Source organism: Heterocephalus glaber, unplaced genomic scaffold (genome assembly GCF_053883595.1).
Source record: "Heterocephalus glaber isolate CG9 unplaced genomic scaffold, H.glaber_assembly_v1.0 deba00001442, whole genome shotgun sequence".
Taxonomy (NCBI): domain Eukaryota; kingdom Metazoa; phylum Chordata; class Mammalia; order Rodentia; family Bathyergidae; genus Heterocephalus; species Heterocephalus glaber.
Genome location: NW_028258296.1, coordinates 57601036 through 57609701, shown reverse-complemented (window position 1 = coordinate 57609701; position 8666 = coordinate 57601036).

Sequence of the window (8666 nt, the reverse complement as noted above, 5' to 3'; positions counted from 1 at the left end):
TCAAATTACAGTGTTCTCTTCTTCAAGCTCACCATGGGAGATCTAAAGGGTGGTCAGAACACAGAGACCAGCATGCAAAATAGAGATTTTAGGCTTCATAGGATTTGTTTTTTCTTTTCTTTTTTTTTTTTTTTGGTATTGGGGATTGAACTCGGGACCTTGCACTTGAAAGGCAGGCACTGGAACTGAGCTAAATCCCCAGCCTTTTTGGGAGGGGGGGGACGGGGTACTGGGGATTGAACTCAGGTCCTTGCGCTTGTGCAGCAGGTGGCGAAATCACTGAGCTAAATCCCCGACCCCAGGCTTCATAGGATTTGTAAAATCAATGGCTACAGCAACTCATGTTGAAACTGTTACTGGGAGCCTTCTGATTACTTCAGGAAACCATGTTACCGAACTAACAAAAGCCCACATCTGACCATCGCTCAGCATCTGGTTCCTTGAGGTGGCTGCCAAGCGGTGGAGCCCTTAGGGGGCTGGGCCACAGGGGACCGAGTAACCTGCTCCTCCTCCACCAGGGCTGGTCACCCCTACCCCAGATCTGAGCACTCCTACTGAATGGCCATGACTGCGGTGTGAGTATCATCTCAGTTTTCCTGGGTCCAGGGTGCTCGGCTGGGCAGTGGCCCAGGTGTCTCATGCTGTGCCCCAGCAGCGGCTAGTGTTGGAATAGGCAGGGGCTGATGGGGGCCTCACTCCCTTCATATATCCTCAGCCTTTTCTTTCTGCCTTGTGTTTGAGGTACTGGGAATTGAACCCAAGGCCTTCACACTGAGCTACAGCCCCAGCCCTTTTTTATTTTTGATTTGGAGGCAGGTCTCAATTGCTAATTTGTCCAGGCTGAGCTTGAATTCGCCATCCTCCTGCCTCAGCCTCCCAGAGGTCTGAGATTTCAGGTGTGTGCCATCACACCTGGTTATCTTTGGGCTTTCTGGTGACTGCATGGACTGGTGCGTGGCCCAAAGCCATTGGAATGTGACTAGGGCCCCCGGGTGCCAGCACAGTGCTCCAGAAGACAAAGCGGAAACTGCCTTGGACCTTGCTCAGAAGTCAGAAATTAACACACCCACTACGTTCCGCTGGCCAACACTGAGGCCCAGCAGGGTTCGGGGGACGGGAGCAGTCCCTGCCTCTCTGCGGGCTGTGGACCCTGCCCGGTGACTGCGGGGCGTTTCCCAGGCTCTTCTCTCCCAAAGGGAGCATGACCAGAGCTCCCTGTTGCCGTCCCAGCACAGGGACCAGGTGTCAGGCTGGTAACTGTCTCAGGCTTATGGGGTCCCAGGCCACAAGCAGCCACACGAGGAGCTGCGATGACTGCATGGGAGGGAGGTGTGCTCTGCTCCAGAGGCTGGGCTAACCTAAAATCCACTCTTCTCTTCTTCCTTAGTAAAATAACTCATTTCCCAGGTTCCATTGAGCTAAAAGTGGCTTTGTGACAAAATACTGGCCCATGAGACGTAAGTGAAAGTTGTTGGATGAGGCTTCCAAGGAAGCTTTTTAAAATGAGGGAAATAGTTGGGCATGGTGGCGCACAGCTGTAATCCCAGCACTCAGGAGGCTGAGGCAGGAGGATTGCCACAAGTTTGAGGCCAGCCTGGGATACATAGTAAGTTCAAGGCTGGCCTGAACTACATAGGAAAACCCTGGCTCAAATAAATGAATAAATGAGTGAATGAGAAAATAAATAAATACCCAGGAGAAAGATTAATATTGTTCTTTTTTTTTTCCTTTGATACCGGCAATCGAATTCAGGCCTCACGTTTTCCAGTCAGGTGCTGTGTTGCTGAGCTACATGTGGCCCTATTGTTCCTTTTTTTTGGTACCGGGGATCGAACTCGGGTCCTTGCGCTTGTATTGTTCCTTTTTAAAAAATCTTTTCCTATCTTTCTCCTTTGCTTCTGACTCCTGGCTGGAATGCACATATGATAGCTGGAGCTCCAACAGTCAACTTGGACCATGAGTTAAACTTGAGAATGAAAACCACAGGGTAAAGGGTAAAGATGGTGACCAGAATGGAGTGTAGGCCCCTGTGGTGATGAAGATGCCACGAACCACCTACAGTGGAGTTTCTCTAAGTGGGAGAAAAATAAAACTTTAGCCTAATTTAAGTCACTGTTACTTCTAGTCTATTATTGGCAACAAACTTCAGTTCTTTCCTTAGAGAGTACGTAGGTCCTCCTCACTAATGTCCATGGGGGTAGGGACTCCGTTGTTTTGTTTCTATTTTTTGTTTGAGACAGGGTCTCATTATGTGGTTCAGGCTGACCTTGAACTCACTAATTACTCCAGGCTGGCCTCAAACTCTCGGGGATCCTCCTGCCTCAGCCTTTGTGCTGGGATTACAAGCAAGCGGCACCACGCCTGGCTCCACTCCTTTGGTTTTGCTCACCATTTTAATTACTTGCAGCCCACACAGAATCTGGCACACAGGGCTGGTGGCATAGCTCAGCCTGGGATGCAAAAGTCCCTGGGTTAGGGCTGGGAATTTAGCTCAGTGGTTTCACCACCCGCCTCACAAGTGCAAGGTCTCGAGTTCGATCCCCGGTACCAAAAAAAAAAAAAAAGTCCCTGGGTTCAATCCTCAGTGTTGTAAAATAAACAGGTGAGTATTTGTTGGTCGGATACCAGTACTCTGAAATGTGACTGGTCCACTGGATTGCCTGGAGTGACGAGGTACACAGAAAAATAGCACACGCACACCCCTATCGACCACTTTCAGTCCTGCTCTCCCCGCGACCTGTGCCATCCTGGAATACATTTCTTAAGCAGATCCATAGCTTTCTGCTCATTTTCACAGATTGCAAGTCCTTTTTTCAGTACTGAGGATCAAATTCATGTCCCTAACACATGCGAGGCAAGTGCTCTACCACTGACCACATCCCAGCCGGACTGCAAGCCTCGCCTCGTGCCCTGGGCTTTTTGCTGCACAGCGTTCGCCATCAGGGTCCTCCTGCCCTGTGGGAACCCCTTTTGGGCAGGGTCCCATCCACCCATCCAGATGGTGCCTCTTGGTCCATGGGGTTCTGGCGCTTATGATGCCACAAGCTCAAAGTGCAGGCCCCAGGACTGCCCTCCAAGGCCCAGGCTCCAGCCAGCCTTCCGAACACCCAGGCTGTCAGCGGACACTCCTCTCCAGGCTCACTTCCTTGAAGCCAGGAAGTTGTCAGATTCTCCCGGAAACCCTCGCTGCTGCACTTGCGCTCTTTGCCAACCCTGGGACAGAAGTTCTGCCACCCAGGAGGCATCCAGCCAAGGAGCGAGATACCCTGTTTCTTGCAGGTGTCCCTGTCTCAATGTTCTTCCACCCAGGCCTGTGGGCTCCTCTCCTCTCCTCTCCGAGAATGAGAATGAGGGAAGGAGAATAAAGACCTCCAGAACAGGCCGCTCCTCCTCTGTGACTTCTTCACTTCCTTGTCAAATTTATTTTTTCCCCCATGAGTCAAGCATCTTGTTCATTTGAGGGTTCCCCTGGTCTCTGACCAACTGGCCCAGGGCCTCCACCTGCTGTCTCTGGGTGCAACTCCAAGTCATGGTGGTAGGAAGCACCCAGCATGTGGGGAAGAGCCATGGGACCCCTGTGCTGCTCCAGGGCCTGCCCCACCCCCTCTTTATTTTATTTAAAATAGGGTCTGAATATGTTGCCCAGGCTGGCCTCAAACTCCTGCTCTCAAGCAATCCTCTTGACTCAGCCTCCAAAGCAGTTAGGACTACAGGCAGGCACCACCTACTCCTTGTCCAAGTTTTAATCATATAGAAACTGAAGATGACAGAAGCCATGATTGGTGAAGTTGTGCTCTCACTTGTCTTAGTTACTTTTCTCATCGCTGAGACACAATTTCCGACACCCACAAGTTAAAGGGAGGTTTATTTCAGCTCAGTTTGTAAAGGTTTCAGTCCATAGTCAGCTGGCTCCAAGGCAGGGTGGCACCACAGAGGTCAAATAGTCTACCGCAGGAAGCAGCAAGCAGCAGCAGCCAGCCTTCCTTTCCCTATCATCCCACCCAGGCTACAAATCTATCAGTTGGTGCCACCCACACCCAGGGTGGGCCTTCCCGTTATCCACACCCAGAATGACACTAAATCAATCAAAGAACTAATCCAGTTATCACACTGAAAAGCCCCACCTATGAGCACATGAGGCTCTGGAGGACATCCAGATACAGCCATAGCAGAAGCCATGATTGCTGTGATTGTGCTCTTTTATCCAATTAAGTCTTTCTCTACCATGGGGGGAAACCTATGTGCTTCTCTTTGCTCCTCAGGAACTCAGCTCAAATTTCATGACAACTGGAAAAAAAAATCTTCAATATCCTGTTATACATTGACTACCACCTTTAATTTTCACAACCACTTTGTGAGGTAGAGAAATGAGGTAACCAAGACCTAAGGAAGTAAAGAACTTCTGGTTAAATGTGGTGGGTTGAATATTTATCTCTGTTCCCCTGAGAAAACACATCAAAAAGAGTAAAGAAATAAAAAACCTGTAATCCCAGCACTCTGAGAGGCTAAGGCAAGAGGAGCTCAAGTTCAAGCTCAGCCTGGGCAACTTAGGGACTTACTGAGACCTTCTCAAAATAAAAAGGGCAGGGGCCGGGGATGTAGCTCAGTGCTGCTATGCCTGGCTTGAAAGTACAAGGTCCTAAATTCAATCCCAGGTACCCAAAAAACCCAAAAATAAGGGCCGGGGATTTAGCTCAGGGGTTCTGCCACCCACCTCGAAAGCGCAAGGTTCTGAGTTCAATCCCCAGTACCAAGAAAAAAAAAACAAACCCAAATAAATAAGTAAGTAAGTAACGGCCATGGCTGTAGCTCCTGGGACAGCACTCCTGGGTCTTATCCCTAGTACTGCAACAAACAAAGGGCTGGGAATGTAGCTCAGTGTGAAAGGTTCAATCCCCCACTACTGCAAAATAGATGTAAAAAAGCACAAAAATCACAAGATCCAAGAGAAAGGGAGAGAGACTAGAGCAAATGAAAGATGTAATTTGAAAAGTGGAGCCAGAGCCAGGCATGGTGGCGAATGCCTGTAATCCCAGAACTCAGGAGGCCGGGGCAGGAAGAGCATTGTGAGTTTGCTTGTTTTTTGGTACCAGGGAATCTCAGCACCTTGCGCTTTTGAGGCAGGTGGCGGAAGCACTGAGCTAAATCCCTGGCCCAGAACTGTGAGCTTGAAGCCAGCCTTAGCTATATAGTGAGACCCTGCCTCAAAAAAAAAAACCAAAAAAAGGAAGAAGAAAAGTGGAGCTGGGAGAGGTGGTTACCCCAGCTACTTGGGGAAAGCTGAGGCAGGAGGATGGTGAGACTGAGGTCATGCCGAGCAATGCAGTGAGACCCGGGAGAACGGTCTCAGGAACCCAGCTGAGTACCCTCATGTTGGGATGGCCACTTCCGCCAGGTGCTCAGGTGCGTCCGCAGCACCAGGCCACTCACCACTGTGTGAGCTGGCACCTGACAAGGACGAGATAGGAGCAGGGTGCCCTCAACCTTGCCCAAGGCCCCTTCTTGCTTTTCTTGTTCTAATTAGAGCCATGTAAACCCAGTAGCTTAGGAAGGGGGCTGGTGACTTTGGTGGTGGTGTAGCCAAGTTTTTAACCTCTAATAAACTCAGGTGCTTGCTGGGCTGGATGTATCTGGGTCATTATCTCTTTTTCCGTTCCAGGAATTGAACTCAGGGCCTCATGCTTATCAGGCAGGTGCTGTGCTGCTGAGCTACATGTCTGACCCTGGGTCATTCTTTATCAGTGGCCTCTCAATTTGGAGCCAAACATTTCTTTTCCGTCTCTGGGAAATTCACACACCTTGTCTCAAGAAAAATAAAATAAAATGGGGCTGGGGATATAACTCAACACTGGCCTAGCACAAGCAAAGTCCTTGGGTTTAATGCCAAGTAACACACACACACGCACATCCTCAGAAAAGTAAGATATTAATACCCATCATAAAAGACAACGATGCTATTAAAGTACACCCAGAAAATAAAAAAAGACCTCTCAGAAGTTGAAAGTATGACAAGCCAGGGATGGTGGCAGCACAGACCTATAATCACAGAACTCAGGAGGCTGAAACAGGAGGATCTGGAGTTCAGGGCCAGCCTGGGCTACGTAGCCAAACTGTCTCCAATGAAACAAAACAAAAATATAGGCATGGTGGCATATACCTATAATCCTGGCACTGGAGAGGCTGAGTCAGGAGGACCCTGAGCTCCAGGCCAGCCGGGACTACATAGTGAAACCCTATCTCACAAAAACAAAACCAAAACAGTGAAGAGGGATAGGGGAGAGGTCCACTGCCAATTTTCATTTAAAAATTACCTATATGTATGTATTGCTTTGCAAAAAAATTGACTTTAGGGCCAGGAATTTAGCTCAGCAGTGCCACCACCTGCCTCAGCAGTGCAAGGTGCCTCGTTCAATCCCCAGTACCAAAAAAAAAGAATTAACTTTAAAGCAATCTAGATAAGGGAACTCTGTATGGTATACTACCATTTGTATTTAAATGGGAATGTACATGCTTCCTATTCTGAGGATTAAAGAAACGGGCAAGGTAACAGGTTCAGGGAGGGAATGGGGTGACTCATTAACGGGAGAATGGGGGAGACACAGCTGTCACCTTGTACCCACTTTCTGTCCTTTGCATCACAGTTACTGCGTGTGTGTAAGGCACTGAGGACTGAAGCCAGGACCTTCTCACTAAGGCCCCTCCCTCGCCCTTTATCCATCTTTTTAAGTGTTGAGACAGGATCTTGCTAAGTCAGTAACTTGCCCAGGCTGAGGTCAAACTTTCGATCCTCCTGCCTCATCCTCCCAGAGTGTTGGGATTACAAGACTGTACCACAACACGCAGCTATATATTTTGCTTTTAAAATAAATATTTTAGTGACATATGATGGGGAGGTTCTGGAAATTGATCCCAAAAACTGTATCCCCAGCCCTTTTTTTTGGTACTAGGGATCGAACTTGGGTCCTTGTGCTTGCAAGGCAAGTGACGGAACCACTGAGCTAAATCCCTGGCCCTCCCCAGCCTTTTTTAATGTTGCAAAACAGGGCTTCAGTAAGTTGCTATATTGCCCAGGGTGGACTCCAAGTTGGAATCCCCCTGCCTCATCCTCCCAGAGTGCTGGGATTACAGCCCTGTGCCACCATGCCTGGCTATATATTCTTACTTAAAAATAAAAATAAAAATAAAAGAAGAAAATACTTTCTGCAGGCACTATGCAAGGCTGAGGCAGAAGGACCACAAGTTCAAGCCCAGCTTGGGCAATTTAGCTACTTAGTGAGATTCCGTCTCAAAAAATACAAAAAGGGCTGGGGATGGCACTCTGGCTTTAAGATGCTGAAAGGACGCAAGCTGAAGCTTTAGATGCGAGAGTCGAGTCACATGAAGATGTGAGAGATGGCTCGGAGAGTAAGATGCTGGCAACGCTGAAAGCAAGAGAGGACAGAGAACTCGGAAGGCCAGGCTGGCAAGACAGACAGTGTGGCAAGAGCGAAGCTTTTACAACTTTCAGTGACACAGACAGCCTGCTGCAGCACACATGCCGAAGATTCACCCACCGCTGGGCTAGTATTTCAAGAAAAAAAGGAAGAAAATGCCCAAAAAGCACCTCGCACAGGGGGGTCAACTGGGCATGGTGGCCGGGTGTGGTGATGCACGCCTGTAACCCCAGCACTCGGGAGGCTGAGGCAGGACTGCTGTGAGAGACCAGCCTGAACTACCCAGCGGAGACCCTGTCTCGAAAAATGAAAACAAACAGGCACAGCAGCACACATCTGCCATTCCAGCACTCAGGAGGCTGAGGCTGAAGAGCTCACATTCAAGGCCAGGCTGAGCCACACAGTATGAAGCTAACCTGACCTACACATCAAGACCAAACAAGGAGAGCAAATACTTAGAAAGCTATGTGTACAGCTCACATGGGGAAAACACTGACACCGTTCTGGCTTAAAAAAATTCAATTGAATATGTAAAAGTGTCTTACAGGTTAGCTGTACTGTGGAATCCAATATAGTATGACTTTGATTTCTTTTATTCTATACTGGGTTTTGAACCTAGAGCCTTATGCACACTAGGCAAAAGCTCTACCACGGAGCTCTATCACTGGCCCTTTTAAAAAAATTTTATTGAGACAGGGTCTAGCTAAGTTGCCCAGGCTGACCTCAAACTTAGGATCCTCCTGCCTCAGCCTCCTGAGGAGGTAGGATTGCAGGTGTGTGTTAATACACCTAGCTTCAAAGACTCTTATTTTTAAAACCAAATGTGACTTGTAAGAAACACCTTGTGACTTAGGATTTATAGGTACCGTTATCAAAGTATCAGTCACTTCCACTTTCGGGGAGCTGCCCAGTTCGCCAAGTGAAGTGTGTGCTGGCAAAACCAGCCCCTGAGTCATGACAGGACTCGCGTTCCAGGCTTCGGGCCCTTTCCACACAGCTGGCTGGTGTCCATGAAGACAGGAAAGCATTCCTGAATCTGAGCTCTGTGAAGATGCCCCTGCTCTACCCTGTGGCTTCACTGACTCCACTGTAACAGTCAGGCCAACGCCTCCTGGCCCGTGGTGTCCTGGGCCCTCGGACTGGCCCAACCAGTCTCGGAGCTCAGCTCCTCACACAGGGCTCTCCACATGCTGCCCTCGACACTCCTGTGACCTGGACTCACCCCACCCTCTG